The sequence below is a fragment of the Acomys minous genome (genome assembly GCF_964271855.1).
Source record: "Acomys minous genome assembly, chromosome: 13".
NCBI classification, from domain to species: domain Eukaryota; kingdom Metazoa; phylum Chordata; class Mammalia; order Rodentia; family Muridae; genus Acomys; species Acomys minous.
This window is the reverse complement of record NC_140495.1, coordinates 24,724,242-24,743,761: the sequence shown is the minus strand read 5'-3', so window position 1 is coordinate 24,743,761 and position 19,520 is coordinate 24,724,242. Positions and strand designations below refer to the sequence as shown.

General features: G+C 44.6%; 1 long non-coding RNA gene across 2 annotated transcripts in view; it reads right to left on the bottom strand.

The window, feature by feature from the left end:
• Window positions 1–984: 984 nt before the first annotated feature.
• Window positions 985–19,520, bottom strand: part of LOC311580315 — a 41,975-nt gene continuing 23,439 nt past the window's right edge. The window contains exons 2-5 of one of the 2 annotated variants that reach the window (XR_014773420.1): window positions 9,604–9,654; window positions 6,816–6,950; window positions 3,673–3,749; window positions 985–3,163 (exon numbers count right to left, since the gene is read on the bottom strand). This is a non-coding gene — a long non-coding RNA (uncharacterized lncRNA). The remainder of the gene's footprint in view (window positions 3,164–3,672; window positions 3,750–6,815; window positions 6,951–9,603; window positions 9,655–19,520) is intronic. The other variant, XR_014773421.1, reaches the window with a different exon arrangement.

Here is a 19,520-nt window from a genome sequence, read left to right as displayed (position 1 = left end):
TCCAGCAAACCACCTCTGCAAGCCATCTCTGCTCATCTCCCATATCCGCTCATCTCCCATCTCCACTCAGCCCCCATCTCTGCACATCCTCTATCTCTGCTCATCCCCCCATCTCAACACATCCCTCATGTCCACTCACCCCCATCTCTGCTCACCCCCATCTCTGCTCACCCCCATCTCTGCTCACCGTCCATCTCTGCTCACCCCCATCTCTGCTCACCCCCATCTCTGCTCACCCCCATCTCTGCTCACCCTCCATCTCTGCTCACCCTCCATCTCTGCTCACCCTCCATCTCTGCTCACTCAGATGCTGGGTCACCCAGAGATTTCTGAACATGGGGTTCTGTGTCTGCTTGCTGACCTTTCCATTTGGGGTCTTGTCACCTCCCATCATGTAGCTAAGAAGAGGTATTGGTTTTTCATATTGCTCAGTTGCTTACTTGCTAGAATGAAGCATTGATGACTTCCACACTTCTGACATGTTAGATTCAAATCCTGAAGTCACAAAGAGATTCTAGATATATATAAAAAAAAAAAAATAGAACCCTCATATCTCAAGTTCCTTCGAAGCACATGAAAAGAGAGGACTGTAAATGAAGTCTCCAGGTGAGGGATATTCAAGGGACAAGACAAGTCTGATGAGACCAGAACTCATGCCTCTCTTTTGTGGGTAACCTTGATGAAATGTGAGGGTCTTAATGTTAGGGCCCTTTTCATTCAGATTAAAATCTTAATGTGATGCCAGATTTTGCAGAGCAGGGGCCTGCATTAGGTGAGCTGTTCTTTAATTTCCTCTCTGAAGGCAGAGTCTCCCTTGTTCAGTCAGCTTCGTTTTCTGTCACTCAGGCAGGCAGCAATGAAATAGTGCTCAGAAAAATTACATTCCCAGCAATTCCAGAGCATGCCTGGCTCATGAAGCGTGCACACAATTGCTACTTCATAAAAGTTTGATGAATGAGATGCAAAATATACAGCTCCCTTCCTCTGAGCAATGTAGGGGGCTTTATTCCAAGGGTCATTTTGGATAATGAAAAACACGATTAATGAGTTTGATTAAAGGATTCATTAACAGTGGAGAATGTTTAGAAAGTAAAAAAAGAAGAGTCTTGGCCTGGGAGTATCAAGCGTGAGAGTAACTCAGCCTAAAGCTGTGGCAGTTTGCCTTTGGGGGAAAGTAGCTTCTGGGATGTGCTCAGGTACCTTGACCTTGGGCAAGTCTAAAGAGACCTTGGACAAGTCTTGGACCCTCTGTCTGCTTCACTTTACCCAACGGAGGAGCCTGAGACTCTAAACTGTGCTCCCTGCATTGATGTTCTTTTTCTGGGGCTGATGTTTGCCACGGAGATGAGCCCCTTGAGTCAGCTTGCTGTTCAGTAGGACACCCAGAACAAAATTAATGGCAGGAGTTTCCATATAGGAGTCCAGTGTTTGACCACAGTAAAGAGGGTAGTATTGGGACAACAGGGCAGGTTCCATCTTAAGTGACCATTTCAGCCGTCCATAAAACTAAAGAAAGGCACAAATGCAAGTGTTGGTCTGAATCAGTGCGTAAACGTGTGCGGGGGTTTATGTGGGCATTTGTTATGTGTTTATGCATAAATATCCATGAGTTTGAGTGTGAGTGTCTGTGGGTGAAATGTGTGAGTGTGGCTGTCTGTATGAACTAGTGGCTAAGTGAATGTGTGGGTAAGATTACAGGTGAAGGTGTACTCACTTGTATGACTGTGGTGCATGTGTATATACAAGCATGCATGCGTGTTTATATGGACACATATGTGCACACATGAGGATGTGTGCGGGTGTGTCTGTGCATTTGTAGATGTAAGAGTGTGTCACCGCACGGAGGTACAGGTTGTGCATACGTGTACACTTCTTTGACTGCCCTGCCTCCTTCGCACCCCGCTTCCCCGCTGGTAAGTGCACTCTGTCTCCTGCTGGCCCACTTCTTCATGAGCTCTCTCTTTATAGTATCTCCTTGGGGTGCAGTAACCATAGGTCATTTAATAATGCAGCCTGCAGGTACATAGAAAGCAACTTGTAAAAAAAAAAACCTTTAAGAGAAACGTGGCCGAAGCAGAAAACTCCAGCCTTGCAGCAGTCCTCTGCTGAACTCATGCACATTTCATTGGGGAACAGGAAAAAGAAAAAAAGCAGGTTTGCAGAGGAGGAGGCCAACTGGCCCCCAGGACTGAAGAGCCTGTCAGCTGTGAGAAAAGAATTTATATTTAGAAAAGGGACCAATTATTTCCATGACACAAACAACTACATTACTAACCCACACATGCTTCCCTCCTTTAAAAGCCTGCGTATTTTATGCATGAAGACAGGCTATATTTGAGCTGAGTCCTTTCCAGCTTTAACTATAAAAAGTAAACACCTTCAGCAGGACGAACTAAGGACACGTGATTGGATGTAGTCAATGCCCTTGCATCTCAATAAGCACGTGAAAACACACTAGCCAAGTCCTCATCAGTTTCTGAATTTAAAAATCCATCTGTGGAAGGAGGTGCCTAGCATTCCGGGATGAGAAGGATTGGTTCAAATAGAGCTATTCCAAGAAGGGAAGTGATACCGATAGGCTAGGAGACAGAAGGTAAGTTCCCTCAATCTCAATTTTCAGCACGGGCTCCTGGACATAGCAGATGCTAAAATATTTAGTTTTGTAAAGTAAATGAGTGCATCACTGGAGGGATCCTTCAACTGATAAATAAAAGTTTTCCGTGGAAAGGGGAGTGAAGAACTACTTCTTGGCTTATACAGAAGCCTTCTTTAGGACCAGCCTGTCGAAAGGTGCTGCGTCCTGAAGCTTCCATGCTCCTCCAACATCGCGGTTTCCCAGAATGCTCTGCAACCATGAAGTAAGAGCTTCCGGATGCTGTAAATCTGAAGGGCTGGATCCCGTGCTTATGAGGATGCAGTCCTTGCCACGGTTGCAGTGATCGTTCCGCTCATCTTGAAGATACCTGAGGTGACTCAACTCACTGTTGTTGAACATCAAAGGGCAGGAGTTAGGATACCTGTCAGAAACGAGATGCTGGTCCTTTGCTACGAGGCCCCGTGAGTCTTGCCGCAGAGCCTGCTAACTCTGAGTTAATACACAACTCTTGGAAGTGGGTAGCTCTCCAAGATTCAATGTCTTGATCATTAGTTAGAAGCAAGATTTCTAGAGACAGGCATAAGAGTACACGTAATTTTGTCATCTATAAAAAGGATAAGTAATTTATAAAACTACTATAGAGGGACCTCTATGCTAAACTAAGTGCAAAAGCAAGGTAGAAAGTGTGTATTATGCTATCATCTACAGAAAGAATGTTTATAAATGGATAGAAAGTATTCAGAGATTTAGAATCTTTCACGTATTCTCTCAATATACCCTGCTTTATAAATTTAAAATATTAAGCATGTAAATATTGTAAAAATTACATTTTAAGGAACTAATTCCTAAAAATAAAATGTAAATTAAATAAACGAACATAACCGTATTCACTGGCTAGAATAGTCACCCAGGCAAGCAAGCTCTGCTTAAGACATTTCAAAATATCTTGATCTCTGATGGAATATATTCTAAAAGCAGAAAGAACTGCAAACTTATTTTTGCTTTATTTATTCATTTAATTTCTTTGTTTTTTTATTCTTCCTTATTTTTTGATTAATACGTATACAGTAACTTACTGTGATTATATTTGTCCAGCCCCAATTGCCATCTGGTGTCTCCTTTTCTAATCCTCTGAACTGCTTCAGTTCATTGGCTACACAACCAGAAAGAAAAACAAACAAACCCAACTCATACTGCAGTGATCATTGACAGTTCACAGAGGGGTGAGGCCTCGTGGGTACCTCCTCTATGCATGATGGGATGTTTCAGGGCCTAATTTTGTCCAGACATCCACAGCAGCTGTGTGGTTTTGATTGCAGTGACAATGACGCATTGCCACTTCCTGACAGTCTTCCTCGTCCTCTGGCTCTTAATTTCTTTCCACCCTTCCTTCCTTCCTTCCTTCTTTCCTTCTCCTTTCTTCCTTCTTTCCTTTCTTTCTTTCTTTCTTTTTCTTTTTTTTTTTTCCTTTTATCAAAGCCTTGACTTGTAGTCCTGGATAACCTCAAATTCCCAATTGCAATCCTGTCTCTGCCTCCAAGTGCTTGATTAAAAGCACCTAGCCAATACTTCTTAAACTCATATGTGTTTTCGTCATAGAATTGGTGGTGCTGTTTACCCAGTTATGCTTTAGCAGGTAGGTGTGTGTGTGTGTGTGTGTGTGTGTGTGTGTGTGTGTGTGTGTGTGTGTGTGTACAGTGCAATAAAGCACACGAGTAATTAGGTAGTGACAGTGAAAAATGATGTGTTCAGTCAGGGAGAAAAGGCATATAGACAGATGATCAATGAGGCTAAGTAAAATCCTATAACCTTAAGTCTGAGTAGGTAGCAGCAGAATTAACTCACAATAAATTTAATCTTAAATATATTTACTTATGAATTCAGGTTTACTCGGCTCTACTCATTAAGAAGTATAGAAACAAGGCACAGAGCTCTGTGGATGCCCATTTTCTCACTAAATGAAACTGAAAATCCTTGGAGAAATGCTTGATGACAAGTCTGGGACAGGATCTATATGAGACAATTTGGGAACATTTCCTCAAACTTGAATAGCAAGAAAATACTCAAAGGCTTCCAGTGTAATGACAAAAAAGACTCGGGAGAAAGCTTAAAGATGCTCCCACTGGCCAAGGGAAGGTGGTTTGCGCTTCAGTGATGATAATGGTTGAAACGGATGAAAAGACATCAAATATCCTTAAACCCACAAGTCTACAAAAATCAAAAATAAACTAGTTACCATTGGAAGGCACAAATTAACCAGCTAATTATCTTAGAAGACGATAAAGAGAGAGAGATAATCAAGCATTTATCTTGTTTTTCCTAAATGAACAACCCCTCAAGGTAACTGCAGAGTTTATGGAGGGAATTATCCATTTATAGATGTATTCCAGCTAATAAGTGAAGGCGGCAGGGCTGAATTAGCACATGAACATCTTGCCAACTCCAATAAACTCATGGATGTAGACAGTGAGCATCGGTGTCTGCAGCATCACGTGCAGACAGTGAACACTGCTGCATCCTGGTGCAACCAAACAGAACCATCCATGAGACTGGCTTCGGAAAGAAATGTAGCCTGGATGTAAGCAAGCTTCTAGATATAACTACAAAGACAGATTGTAGATAGATAGATAGATGGATAGATAAATAGATAGATAATAGATAGATAGATAGATAGATAGATAGATAGATAGATAGACAGACAGATAAGCAAATATACAGATACGTAGACAGGAACAGAGCTTGTTAACATGTACCACAATAAATTCTATTAGCAAGATCCAAAGTGTGATAGCCTCTCCAGGACAAGTGACCCAGACTCTACAACAGATACTTTACAAAGGAAAAACACTTTTTGACTGGCAAGAAAACAACACATTGTTATATTACTTAAGTAAATACTTAAGCAGGATATCAATTTATCACAATATATGAAGTTTATCCTTCAGTTCAAACAAACTGCAAAGACCGTATAAAGCACCAGAGAAATTTGAGTATAAATTGGTTGTTTCATAAAATTAAAATATTGTTGGTAAATTTTAATATAAAAATAATATCATAACTATGATTTTTTTCAAAAGGTTCTTTCCCTTATAGAGGTATTCCCTGGGATGTTGAGAGATGAAGTCCATAAAAATAGCTGGATTCTCTCGTCAGGAACATATAATGGAGAGGGAAAGAGTGAATAAAACTTACAGAGGAAAAAGGCTGGCGCTCACTTGGTAATCCTGAAGCTGGGTGGTGGAAAAGGAGAGTCTGTTATTCCATATTCTCTAGTTTCTCGTATACTGTGAAACTTCTCATAATGACAGGGGTGTGGAAACATGGCAACTGACAGCCCTATAAATGCTAGATAAAAGATACCCAAGCCAAACAAAGGGCAGTAAAGCAGCGGGGACTAAGAAAGCAGAGGCGTGTAGTGGACTGTAAAAAGTCTTTTAAGCCGGGTGGTGGTGACACATGCCTTTAATACCAGGACTTAGGAGGCAGAGGCAGGTGGATCACTGTGAGTTCGAGGCCAGCCTGGTCTACAAAGGTGAGTCCAGGACAGCCCAGGCTACACAGAGAAACCTTGTCTCTAAAAAAAAAAAAAAGTCTTTTAAATTAGAGAATGAAAGAATACGGCAGCTTCTTTAAGAGGCCTCTCGTGTGATGGTTTAACATCTCTCTGCAATACCATTGTGACTCTTATTTTACAGATAGGAATTGTGACTCTTGGGGTGTTAATGACCTCCCCCAAGGCCACATAGCTGGTAAGTGCTGAATGGATCTTCTAGAGCCCCCCTCAAGGAGTGGTTTTCAACCTTCTTAATGCTGCAACCCTTTTTTGTTGTGGTTGGTTGGTTGGTTGTTGTTGTTGTTTTGCATTTTTGAGACAGGGTTTCTCTGTGTAGCCTTGGCTGTCCTGAACTCACTTTGTAGAGCAGGCTGGCCTCAAACTCACAGCGATCCACCTGTTTCTGCCTTCCGAGTGCTGGGATTAAAGGTGTGCACCACCAAGTACAGTTCCAAATGCTATGGTAAGCCCCAAACGTAAAATTATTTTGATTATTACTTCATAACTGTAATTTGCTACTGTTGTGATATCTGATGTGTGACACCCCCCCCCAGGGGTCGCGACCCACAGGTTGAGAACTGCTGCTGTGGAACTATTGTGCACCCACCCACCCACCCTTGTTATCACCTCTCTGGAAAAGGCACCTGTGGGCTTTAGTAAACTTACCAGACAACAAAGACCCCTTTCTGATCTTGAACTATCCAGGATTTTCTCTTTGTGGGTGGGTGTGAAATACTTCCAAATGTCAGCAGTACTTATCGCTTTGAAGGGCGGATTATACATGAGTTTTTCTTTTTCTCTCTTGGGAAAAAAAATGGCACTTTTATAAACAAGACTGCATGTCAAATGTGAAATAAGCAAGCCTCCCACAATCCGTTGACTCCCACCCACCCTTTCCCACAACATGCCACCACTGCCTACTGTATTCAAAGCATCTTATTGTGCTGAAGGATGCTTTTCCCTGGTGTTGAGCCATTGCTCTCCCTACCCCCTCGGGATAGTAATGTTTATTTGAGGGTGGCAGCTCTCCATTCCCAAGAGGCCATGTTTCCTCTCAGTATACACCGTGTGGCAGCATGGAGCAAAATTTCTATCATGGCACCTGCAAGGTGCCTCTGTGTGAACTAATAATTCCTTTTTGTTTCATGGCCTTAAAGGGGGTTTCTTCTCATTTTGGTGGACACTGGGTACTATGGTTTACATGTATAGCTCCAAAAGCATATGTGGAAAGTGTAATCCCCAGTGTAGAACTGTTAGTGTGACTAAGCAGTTTAGGCTCTTCTCTCATGAGTGGGCCAGTATCGCAATCAGAGAAAGACATTTTTTATGAGTGACTAGAGTGTCCCTGTTTATTCGTCTCATTGTCATCTCACTATGTGTTGCCGTGTGCTACACAACGCTGCAGTGAGAAGTCCCTGTGCAAATGTCAGTACCTTGGCACTGGACTTCTCAGTCTCTAAACCCATGAGAAATCAAATCCTGTGCATTATAAAGTTCCCTCATCTGTAGCATTGTGTTGTGAGTAGCACAAAACAATTTAAGATTGGGGCTGTGTGGCTGAAGAATTTATACCAAGCACAGACAAATTCACTCAGCACCTTGCAAAGCACAAAACAATGCCATGAGATGAGAAGGTTAGCCAGCCTGTCATCCTCTGGGCCCACTGATGTGACATAGTGGCCCATAGTGGCAGGATAGGACTTTTGTGGCACACTTTGCCTCTGAACCACACAGCATGCATCTCAGAGAGAAAAGACAGTCTTTATCAACCCTGCCATAGTGGGAACAGAAGCCATCCCTGAGGGTGTCTGTGACTACTGATATTGCTGTGACACTGTTATGGGAGCCAGACCTTGGAATGACATCAGGAAAAGGAGCCTGTGGCCAGCAAGTATTGGTGGTGTTCTGAGCACAGGCTTTCCCACATGTCACCTTCGTGGAGATGGCAAGAAATAAAGCCAACAAAGTGATAGACACTTACACGAGATGACACCAGTGAACAAGGAGATGCTAACTGTCCAGGAACCAGCAAGTACAGAAGGGAGCTTTGAACCTGGGTTTTCTGGTATTAAAGCACTGGAGAGTGCTAGCCTCTAAGTGTAACAGCCATCATCCTCATCGGAGCAATTGTGGCTATTTGAAAGGAACTCTCAGATCAGGCCTGACTACTCCGTCAAAGAAAGAGGAAGAGAAACATTAGATCCTCACTTAAGATTCCAGATGCTTCAGCTACATCTCCCATAGTGCTGTGGTCTCAGGAAGTGCTGGGTGTAGAGTTGTGTGGATGGGTGATTTGGTCTATTCATCCACAGAAAAGTCCTTCATCCTGGAGTGAAATGTTCCAATGGTTTGATGCCTTGGAGTCTTGTACATTCCTATATCCACTTCCCCAAACTTTGAAAATTAAGCCCAATAAACTCATTGTTTCCTACTTGTTGTGGTAAATGTTTGTGGCAGAAAAGTTAGAAGATTGCAAAGAAATTTATTAAAAAGATTAATACTTTACCCTTCAGAAACTAGGTGCTCCTAGCATTTGGATGTAGTGCAGAAAATCTAGGTGGCCCAATACTTAAAGTGGTCACTGCTATCTCCTCAAAATCCAGGAAAAGATGTTGTGCACAAGTGATGGGATTCAGCAGAATGACATTACAGCGACCATAAACATTCCCATAGCTTTGGCATATTGCTGATGTTATTTTAAGTGCGTTATATACTCATTTACCAGCAAGGAGGAGAAAAGCCAAGATAGTTGATACATTTCAATATTTTATACCATCATAAAATTTGGCCCAACAATCTGAAACTCCTCTCTTTCCTTCCCCTGATGCTCAGCAGGAAACAACAGAAACTCTTAACTTATGGCCAACAGCTTATTTAAGTGGCTGCTTATCAGAGCATCCTGCGTGGTCCTTGAATAAGGCCCCTTCTCCATCAAAAGTTGTCTTTGACCACTAAGCATCCGTTATCACTTTACACCAGCCACATCTTTTCACTGATTGAAATCAAACTCCTCAGCTCTCCTCTAGACCTGCAAGCTAGAGTTAACTGCCCAGTTTGTGCCTCAACAAGCCCTCTAACATTGTTAGCGCATGCTCCCTCTCTTGGGAACCCATGATTTAAGACATAGTAGGAGCCTCCAGCACTCTGGAGGATGACAGGAGGATCATGACTTCCAGGAAAGCTATGACTTTATGGTGGGCTCCTGTATGCCTACCTCCTGCCAAAGACAGAGTAAAATGTTAGTGCTGATCACACCTGCTGTTGGACTATGTGCTGGAGTAGTTAATTAAATAAGCCCTTGGAGAGGAGATGAACCTTCCCCGGCATTCAAAGAGGTCCTCTTCAGAGAGGGAGAAATTGAAAGCAAGGCAGAACCAGGCTTTAAGACTTGGACAAGGATGGGGCCTCACTTGCTGCACTTGGTGTAGAGATGAGACACTCTCATGACTCTCACCTTCAGCTCTCAGCCTCGTCACCAGCAGTCAATAGCTGTCAATGGCCATTACTGTAAAGAAGCAGAGAATGATGACTGGGCAGAAAGGGAGGGAGAAGGTGCAGTCAAGAGGAGGCCAGAGGTGGTGAGGAAGTGAACCCGGGGTCCACAGGCTACCATCATCAACCATCCTGCCCATGAGGTCACCTTGCGCTTCTTTCCTATTACCAGGCTGTTTAACATGCACCCTAAGACAGCTCAGAAAAACCAAGACACAAAAGTCAGAATATATGTCAGTCTGTGGGAGATTGCCTCAGAAACTGTTCTCTATGAACAGCCATGGGGGTTGGGTGTCACAAAGTATGCCCTGCTGTCCTGCTGGCCCTGGTACAACTTACTCTAGGGTCAGGAAAGAGAGGCTCATGTCTGTGCTGCATTTATCAATCTCCTAAGTCAATGGGTTTCCGACCAGCCAACAAGAGCCGGGGGCAGGATGAGCAAGAGAAAAGCCCAGGTTGTCCCAATATCTCAACCTGTTGAGCCTCTCAGCCATGACTGACCATGGCCCAATCCACTTTCACTATGCCCTATCAAAGCCTTCTCGCCCCTTCAGGCTCCGTAGGAACACGCCTGCACACGCATGCCTGCACACCCATGCATGTACACACACATACACTGCTTTCAGGAAGCACCCTGCCCCCCTCCTTCTCTCCTCCCATCTCTCTTCTAAACCCTTGCCCATCTCACATACAGCACAAAAACATCTACCAGGAGTTTGCCCAGGTCTGGTACCCAGTTAATGTTTGGACAAGACCAAAACATTCTCTATTTCTGTTTCTCCAATAGCATCCAGTAAAGGTCCTTCCCTCAGATGCATCATAACTGTTCCCCGCCCCCCACTCCAGATGTATCTTCCCCATCCATCCTCTTCACTACAACCCCCAAGGCCCTCTTTAAATTGACATGGCAGCTTCTTTTCATTTCTGCAAGCCCATAACAGCTCTGCTGTCCTCAGGATATACGCAATATTTCTTTTGAGTGGCCTCCTCCTGGGGCTAGGTCTACAGTGACTGTCCCAAACAGATTGGTGGCTTGCATGAGGGGAGGGGGCACGTAGTGTATCTTCTTCTCCTTCTAACTTGGTCTCCCCACTTGTCCTTCATCCACGCTTAACGACAGCCACTCAAGAACTGGAATCTGGTTCCTCGATGGATGGGCTCTCTTTTAAGAATATGTAGTGACTAAGGCAAAGCCAGACTTAAACCCCAGCTTCCCCGTTTCTCACTTTCCTGTCTTCAAACTTGTAACTCCTTCCCTGAAACACGTGAGTACCTCCTTCACAGGCGATACAGCAGGTATCCCAGCTATATCACAGGTAATAACAAAATAACTTGATCCAGGCATCCCGGACGGCATGATGCAAGCGCCTACTGTGTCAGTGTTGCTGCCCTCTCACCCAAAGCCCCGAAGCCCTAAGGAAAGGTTGGTCTTCTCATGGGAAGATAGATCTTTATCAGCGCTGTGTGGGCCTGCTACCTCTGTCATTTTGGCGGATTTTTAACATTTCTTTCTTCATTTCTAACCAGTGTAAGGGCATTCACCTCCTGCTCATCCCGGAGCTCATTGGCAGTCTAGAATTCTGCAGATCAGCACAATTTACGCTTTCTGTGATGAAAAAAAAAAAAATATATATATATATATATATGGGTGTGGTTGTGCACACCTTTAATCCCAGCACTCAGGAGGCAGAGGCAGGCAGATCACTGTGAGTTCGAGGCCAGCCTGGTCTACAAAGTGAGTCCAGGACAGCCAAGGCTACACAGAGAAACCCTGTCTTGAAAAACCAAAAAGAAAAAAAGAAAAGAAAAGAAAAAAAGAAAAAAAAAAGAAAGAGGGAAAAGAAAAAAGAAAGAAAGAAATATAATGCCCTAGTAGAAACAACACCGGGATTCTAGAAGTGTCTTTCTTTGAGGCAACTTCTCTGTAATATACAGTATATTGGTAAATTATCGTGTGTTGCTTAAGCATATTGAATGCAGTCACTGGGAGCAATCCTGTCCCAGATCTCAGCATGTTTATTTCATATATTCACCTAAATGTTTTCCAAAACATATTTTTCTATGGCAGTCTGGCCCCCTGACTCTATGGTGGAGGAAGAAAACAGCAAAATGGTTCAAGTGTAAAACAAAACAAAAAAAATGTATTCTTGAGAACAGTAATATTGTGAGCCATTTCCAGTAGACGCTACTGTTGTTTATCCCACAATGTAAACATGTCAACCCATGGGGAGCTCACCCATCAAAGTGACAGAAAAGGTCCTCTGCCTGAGATTCCCAAGTGGAAACTTCAGCTACGGCCTCAGTCTGTATCTGCTGGACGGTTTTAAGTCCACCCCAATTTGATGATGCTCTCTATTTGGTGCTGCTAGCTTTTCCTTGATAAAGAACATCACTCAGAGTGCAACTGTCATGACCAAGAATGCCAGCTAGAGGCTACCAAGAAGAGACTTGATACCCTATGAGCATATACAGGGGGAGGAGGTCCCCCTCAGTCACAGTCATAGGGGAGGGGAGAAGGGGGGAGAGAAGGACGAAGGGAGGAATGGGAAGATACAAGGGATGGGACAACTATTGAGATGTAATATGAATGAATTAATAAAAAGGAAAAAAGAGAATGCCAGCTAGATGCCAGGACGGGAAGTCTCCAGTTGACAGCTGTCGGCTGTTGATGGTTCTTTTTGTTTGCTCTCTCGATTGGGCTTCTCGATCATCTCTACTCGGTGCTTTGAGCATCTGATTGGGTGGTGTTCTATGATCTAGCCGCAGCTTCTCTCTGCTGCTTGCTCTCTTCTTCTGCTTTTGCTTGCTGTGTCCGTAATAAGCTCGCTCGTTTAATCCTGAAAGCATCATTATTGGATCACACCGAGCATCCACCTAGCTTGTCCCACCCTGAGATTCGGGTACCATGGCTCTGTCATCCTACCAGTCTCTCAGTGCTGAAGACAGAAGATACAGGAGCATGGAACAGAAGCATGGGGTCTTGTGTGCTGAGGGCTGGTTGAAAAGTAATGAGGGTAGGGAATCATCTTTGGAGAGGCAGCTCTTGGCCATCATTAGCTAATCTCTGGTCAACTGCTTTCCTTACCTTCTTTATCAACCATGTCACACATCACTCTAACACGTGACTTTTGTCTCCTGATTCACACAGGTACACAGATGATTCCAGAAGTTTCTTTCTTTTGATGATTTAGGTGCTTCCTGCTGGTTCCCATGCCATCTTAGACTGGAACACCTGTTTATAGGGCTCTCCCTCCAGCTAGACTGAGAGAACCTTTTAGGGCCGGTCTTACAGACCACCCCCCAACTCATCAGCCCAGTACATAGTCTAAACCAAAGTAAGCGCTTAGGAAACATTTGCTGAAATGAGAGGTCCATACCTACTCATAGAGTAAACATTAAACACCTGCACCATACAGTCGAAATGACTGATACACCTGCCCTGGATTAGCCTGCAATAGGGAAAACTCAACACTAAGACCAGCACTTCTAATCCCATGATTAGCACTCTTCCTTGTGAGCCTAATAATGATCCTGAGACAGACCAGGCTGCCCACCAGGCCGACAGGCTGCCATTGGCCATGGCAGTACCCACAGCAGGAGCAGAGGTCCCAGGACAGCTGTCACAGGGCAGCTTTGCCTCTGTTCATTACTGATCTGGACATTTGTCTCCCTGCTACTCATCCTCTGATGACACGGGATGAACGGATGTGTCTGGAGGAGCTGTGTGGGTGGAGGCAGCTGACATATGGCTCCTATGCCTTCCCATTTATACGTGTTGATATTTCCACCACACCATGTGCTAAGCCCATAGACACTGTTTGTTTTGAAGTTAGCCTAATTAGTGAACTGGGCCTTGCTTCTCTCCCTGTGCCAATTTTTAACTTACTCTGGAAAAAAAATGGCTCCGTTCGAGAGCGTTCCCTGGCACACAGCTACTGTTGTGGTCCCTTCACCTTTGGAGAGATGTGCCAATGGGCCAACACCCAATACCCATAGAGGCAACAACATCAGCAGAAGAAAAGGGGATGGAACATAATCCTTCCCCTCATTTCAACCTCTCTATATATCTGTATCAAGAGACAGGCTATCCAAAAAGTGTTTTCAGCCCACTCAGGTGGCAGTGGCCCTTCTTACACTGCTCTTTCTTGGCTTTAAACTTCTCAACGACACCCCTGTGACAACAGGCTCTTCAAAAGCACCCTCCACTCCAGCTTCATGACCTTCCGCCCTGCCCTCCTACCTCAGTTCTGCTCTCAACTCTCCCGTCAATTGGCCAGGCGCCAGCCATTTCACCACCGCACATCTGTGCACCTGCCATTCCCAGAGGCGAGAATGCTTTCCCTCCCCACCTAAGAATCAGCCCGTCCATCACCACACCTTAGGGACAGCTGCTGCAAGGTCTGCTTCTTTAGACTTATTCTGCAGGTGAGAGGAGTGAAGTTCAGAAACATCATGCCGCTTGCCCACACAGCTGATGACTATCAGAGCCGAGACATCACTCCAGATCTCCATGCATGCATCCAGTGTTCTTAGAAATACCTTTCGGTGTTGATCCCCAACCTCTCATGCTTCAGTTTGCTCTTTCCTTCCTCTCTGAAGTCTCTCTTGAGCCCTATATATCCTGTTCAAAACTCCTCCACACCTTTTCTCTACGTGCACGCGCGCACACACACACACACACACACACACACACACACACACACACACACACACACCCCTCTCCTGTAGGCAGACTCCTAGCAGAGCCTTGAAATTGTGCAGCACTCTGTCTCATCTCTGGTCTAAAAGCCCCCACAAAATGGGAAAGGGCCCAGAGCCCTGGCACTTCCGTGGAGTTCTGACACATCTGTGGGTGTCTAGTATATTGTTTTTGAATGAGCTAATTAATGGGTGATGAAGACAGCCCGAGTCTCGGTGGATGTAAAGAATGGCTGGAAGGAAAACACACTCTTCCAAGTGACACGACCTCCTCCCATCACCACAATACCTGCCGAGCCTTCTGCGCATCTTACAAAGCTACCAGTTTTGTCTTGGGCAGCTTGTCAGCGCTGCAGGCGTGCTGATCTCACATGACAAATGATACCTGAATCAGAAGCTGGCTGCTGGTGGCTTCCAGAGACACAGCTGGACCAAGTATCCTGCCCACTTGTTAGGTCCAGCCAGGATGGAAGTGACATGTGACTGTGATGTGCATGCTGCCAGGCCAAGCATGCCTCAATCATTGTAAACACGTGATCATGAGCCTTCATGGAGTTGTGTTCTTAAGGGTCCAGGCCAGAGCTGCCTGACTTTCTCACAAGCATGTAGCTGAATGTAACCACCGCCCCATGCAGGTATGAGCTGTACCCTTTCCTGTCAGGGATTTCATGCAGCGCCTTCACCCAGAAGCAGACTCCCAACCCAGCCTTCCCTTCCCTTAGTGTCACCATCTTTAGCAGTAAAGAAAATACATCCTTACAGTTGTTCTCAACATCCACTAGGAAATGGTCTTTTTCTTCCCTCCTCAAACACTAAAGTCTGTAGGGTCCTCTCATGCAGACAGTTATGGACCATTCTCATCTTTTCTTGACATCAATTGTGCATGGGATTCTCATGTTAAACTTCGGTCATTTTCACACTGTGAAGGACACTTTGGAGAAGGAGGTGACCATGGATCTGAGCAGATCACATCTGTCTCCCTTGCTCCCTCCTTATACATCCCCCCCACACACAGAGCAGTTGCCATGCTACATTCGTTCTGTCTCTGCTATCACCCCCTTTCTCACTGTAGAATGAGCTCCTGGATGAAAAGATTTGCCCTATCACCTCTAATGTCCCTGATGTTAAGCGTCCTCGCGGTTTAGGAAGATGTTCTGTATAAATACTACATGATAATTGATTGGACCTCTGGAGCATCCCAGGAAGATTTTCTGAATAAATGAATATATGAATGAGAAAATGGGCCAAAGTAAGAAGACTTCATGATCTCTGCTCCAGACAGTTCCCAGATAGAGACTTTACTTTGACTTACTAACCTTCATATTCTTCACTGCTAAGGCCGAGAACTACAGAGTCCACATGAGTCGGTTTCCTCTTCCATGTCTGCACTCCGACTGTGTGCCAGTACCATGCATAAGATGTAAAGAAGAGACACAGTCCGGAGCACTACAGGCCCCGCAGCTATGGTGCAGGACTACTCAACTAGAGGTTTCACTGGGGCAACTACAGAGTTTGCACATTTCAGAGCAAAATGAAAATGCCAAGCACTGGCCAACAGCCAGTAAATCAATCAGATCTCCAGGATCAAAGCCTCAACTCGTAGCCAATGGGCCATCCTCAAGAGATTGCTTCCTCCACATCAGGACGTGCTTGGCACCTGGGTTTAAGGTGCTGTGAGGCCTTTGTAAGTCTCTTTCTACATGTGCTGTGGCACATGTGGCTCAGAGAGTAGTGTCCACCCAACCCACACTGAGACACTAACCTAGCCCTTGATATTCCTGCATCTAGACCTTTTGGGTCAGAAGGTGATCTCAGACCACAGGCTTCTCCCTAGCAAGGCAAGGAAGCTCCTCCTGAGCTGTCAAGCATGGGGAGGAGAGAAGAGTAGGCAAGACCCTTGAAAGTGGATGGTAGGCAGCTGAGAATCCATACCAGAGAAACAAATAAGCTGAGGCCAGGTGTGAGCCAATATTCAGCTCCTCCATGTAAATTTCAAGAGAGCAACACTGTAATATTAAAATGCAGCCATGGGACTATTCTGAACCCAAGACTATGTGTCTACACAGATACATGTGCCATGTACCCATGATAGAGGCCCTGGGCTCAATAGAGCATCACCAACCGTGGGCTGCCTAGAGAGTCAGAAAAAGAAGGGCAGGAGTAAGTGAGGGGTCAGAGGGGGTAAACACCACTCTACTGGGACAACTTGAAGGGCAGAACTGTGGAGACGCTCTGACAGCCCACCCTGCTGGGTATCAGAGAGGTCACGCCAGCCTTCCTTTACCCATAGTGCTCAGAGAGGCATCTCAGAAAAGTAGCATCAACTTCACCTACAATAAGGTTATAAATATGCATTCTCCACCCTCATCTTAGTCCCTCTGAATGAATCACATCTGGGGAATGATACCCTTGATGTGATCTGACACCTCTCCAGGTGGGGCCAGCGCAGAGAGGCCCCCAGGTCTAGACACAGCAGTATCGATAGCCCATCAGTATGAACAGTAATCATAGGGAATCACTCAACCAACTCAAGCTGCACAGAATGATGCTCAGAAAAGAAGCCACAGTGCCGGGCTGTTTGCAGTTGAGCCCCAGCCTTTGCCATGGCCTAGATGTGTGTCCTTGGATAACGTGGCTAACCTCTCTGTACATCAACTATGATCTGCCATCTGTCACATGACAATGCTCCCATCTTCTGATGGTCAAAAAGCTAAGATTCCCAAGCTACTTGGCACAGTGCCTTGGACACAGGAAGTGCTCTGCATTTGGTAATGGGAACATTAAGATAACAGTGAGAGCTAACACTGGTCAGGCACCACAGACCTGGCTCTGGTCATATGTTTATGATGACGATCTCATTTTGCCCTGCAAATCCTTAGCTACTCAACCTATCACGTGCTAAAAAGACCATTCCTAGAGAGTCCACAAGGGCAAACATATACCAAACCCTTTTTGCCCTGGGCCTGTGTCTGAATTTATTGCTGATACATCAAGCCTCACTCCTGGCCCTTTGGGTGGGCCAGTCAAGTAAAATCCCCATCTATCTTGGTTGTGGGAAATTAGATTAAGTACTAACAGGAATCTGGCACCTAGCAGTCCCTGAGTCCACACAGGTTCTTCTATAGTCACACAAAACCTGCTGCCTTCTAGTGGGATGGCCTGTCACCCCCTGCAGAATGAAGATGATGCTACAAGCTCAGCCCTTAATTGCGGCATCCCCGCTAATCAGGGAAACATCGTCACTTGGCTTTAGCCCTTCCTGTTGGAAGCTCTGAGGACAGGGCCCTCATATTTCCCTCCGTCTTGGCCCTTGCTGCTGCTTTTCTCCTTGAAGAAAGCATACAAATATATTCAAAGAACACTGGCATTTGGATGCCCTACAGTTTAAGGGCCTATTTAAAATTAAGCATGCTGAATAAAAGTCCTTTATGAGGTGTTCTAAACCCTATAAAATACCATCGCTGACACCTCAGTCAGCGAGTTATTTGCAGCTTCATAAACAGGCCTACGTGGTGGGTGTCTCAGCCACACTTGGCTCTGCACTTCTTCCTTCTTGGGAGTCTAGATAGGGCCCTTGGAACACGGTGACCATGTCCCCAACAAAGGCACCAAGTGCAGACTAGAATTGATGATCTATTAAAGAATTACAGTCCCAAGGAGTTAAATTATGTCCAAGTAAGCAGAAGTGCGAACACCAAGTCAGGATTTGGAAACCCTGTACATAATTCTCAAGGTCTGAAATGTCCTACTTCCTCCATGCCCGAGGGTTCTAATAAGCCCGGATAGCCTGCCTGCTCACGTGTGCATAACCTGTGAGGATCCTTTGTGTAGGAGAGGGGCCGATACACTCCGGCCAGTTGCACTTCGGCCAGTGTGTGCTGGGGCAGCCTTTCCACTGTCTCTACTGAAAGCCAGCCTCCACTTTCTCAAAGATTGGAGGGTAAAACTCAGAGAGAGAACTGCACACCACTGTACTGATGTCAGTGCTGGGGCTGTGCACTCTACTCCCATCACACACCATGCAAAGGTTCGGAGGAATTAGACGATGGAGACACAGGCCTTTGCAGCAGCCTGTGAATCTGTTAGAGGCTTATTCTAAATGAAAAGGTAAATCCAAAAAGAGATTTTTAGATTTTAAGAGGATTTCATGGCTACTCAGTAAATGACCCACAATCTGCTAGGCTTATGCCCCACCTCATTCCTTAGGGAACCAAGTGCTAAAAGAATTAGGTCTATTTTTCTTTCTTTCTTTTTTTTTTTTAATTGCTCTTTGTTTAAACTCTGAAAGGAAATCTGACCCATTACAGATATATCAAACTGTCTGCAAAGTCCTATATTGTTGAGTTGGTTCTCAGGAAACTTATTTATTAATGATACTAAATACCAGCATTATGTCATGTTTTATACTATATACACTAAGTTTTATACTATATACACAAATCTCCACATGGGCTAATTCCTTGGTCATTGTGTGATTCCACACTGCTTTTTCTGTATGTTCTGATTAACTTTGATTCAGTTAATGATTCAATAAGCAAGTGACTACTGTGCACCTATTGAGTAAAGTAAGTCCTCAATCTGCACAGCAACAACTCTGGGCTAGCTGTTATCTTCACCAGCACCGTGTCATGGGTGAAGTGTGAAGAACTAACTCTCTGAAAGCCATGCAGCTGGTGGACAGAGTTCTTTGGGCTGAAAGGATCTTGTGACACCCAGGAACAGCAAGGATGGCCTTAGGAACTCAGAGAAATTTTAAATTTTTCAGTAAGAGGCATGTGCCAGGAACTTGACCTTCCTAAGAAATCTCAGTCTAGTGTGGCAATGTTAACTACAGATGTGTTGTTTAAAACACATCTAACAGAATTGAAATTCTGATAAGAACTTGAAGACAGTTGACAGGGTTCCAAAGTGGTAGGGAATAATGTGGACACTGTCCCTGGGTGCTAAACACTGAGACACTATGTCTGACTAATCTTTAGACAGTTCCCAAGCAGAAAAGTAATCTTAGCTGCTATCTTTTGAAATGATTTTTACCAGTGCAAAATAATTACCAGTGAGAGTAAGTTAAGAAATCAAAGAAATGGAAGGGAAAAATGAAATGCTCTCTTTCTATAAAAAAAAAAAAGAAAAGAAAAGAAAAAAATACAGGAGATCACTTTGGAAATGTCAGCGTTACAAAAG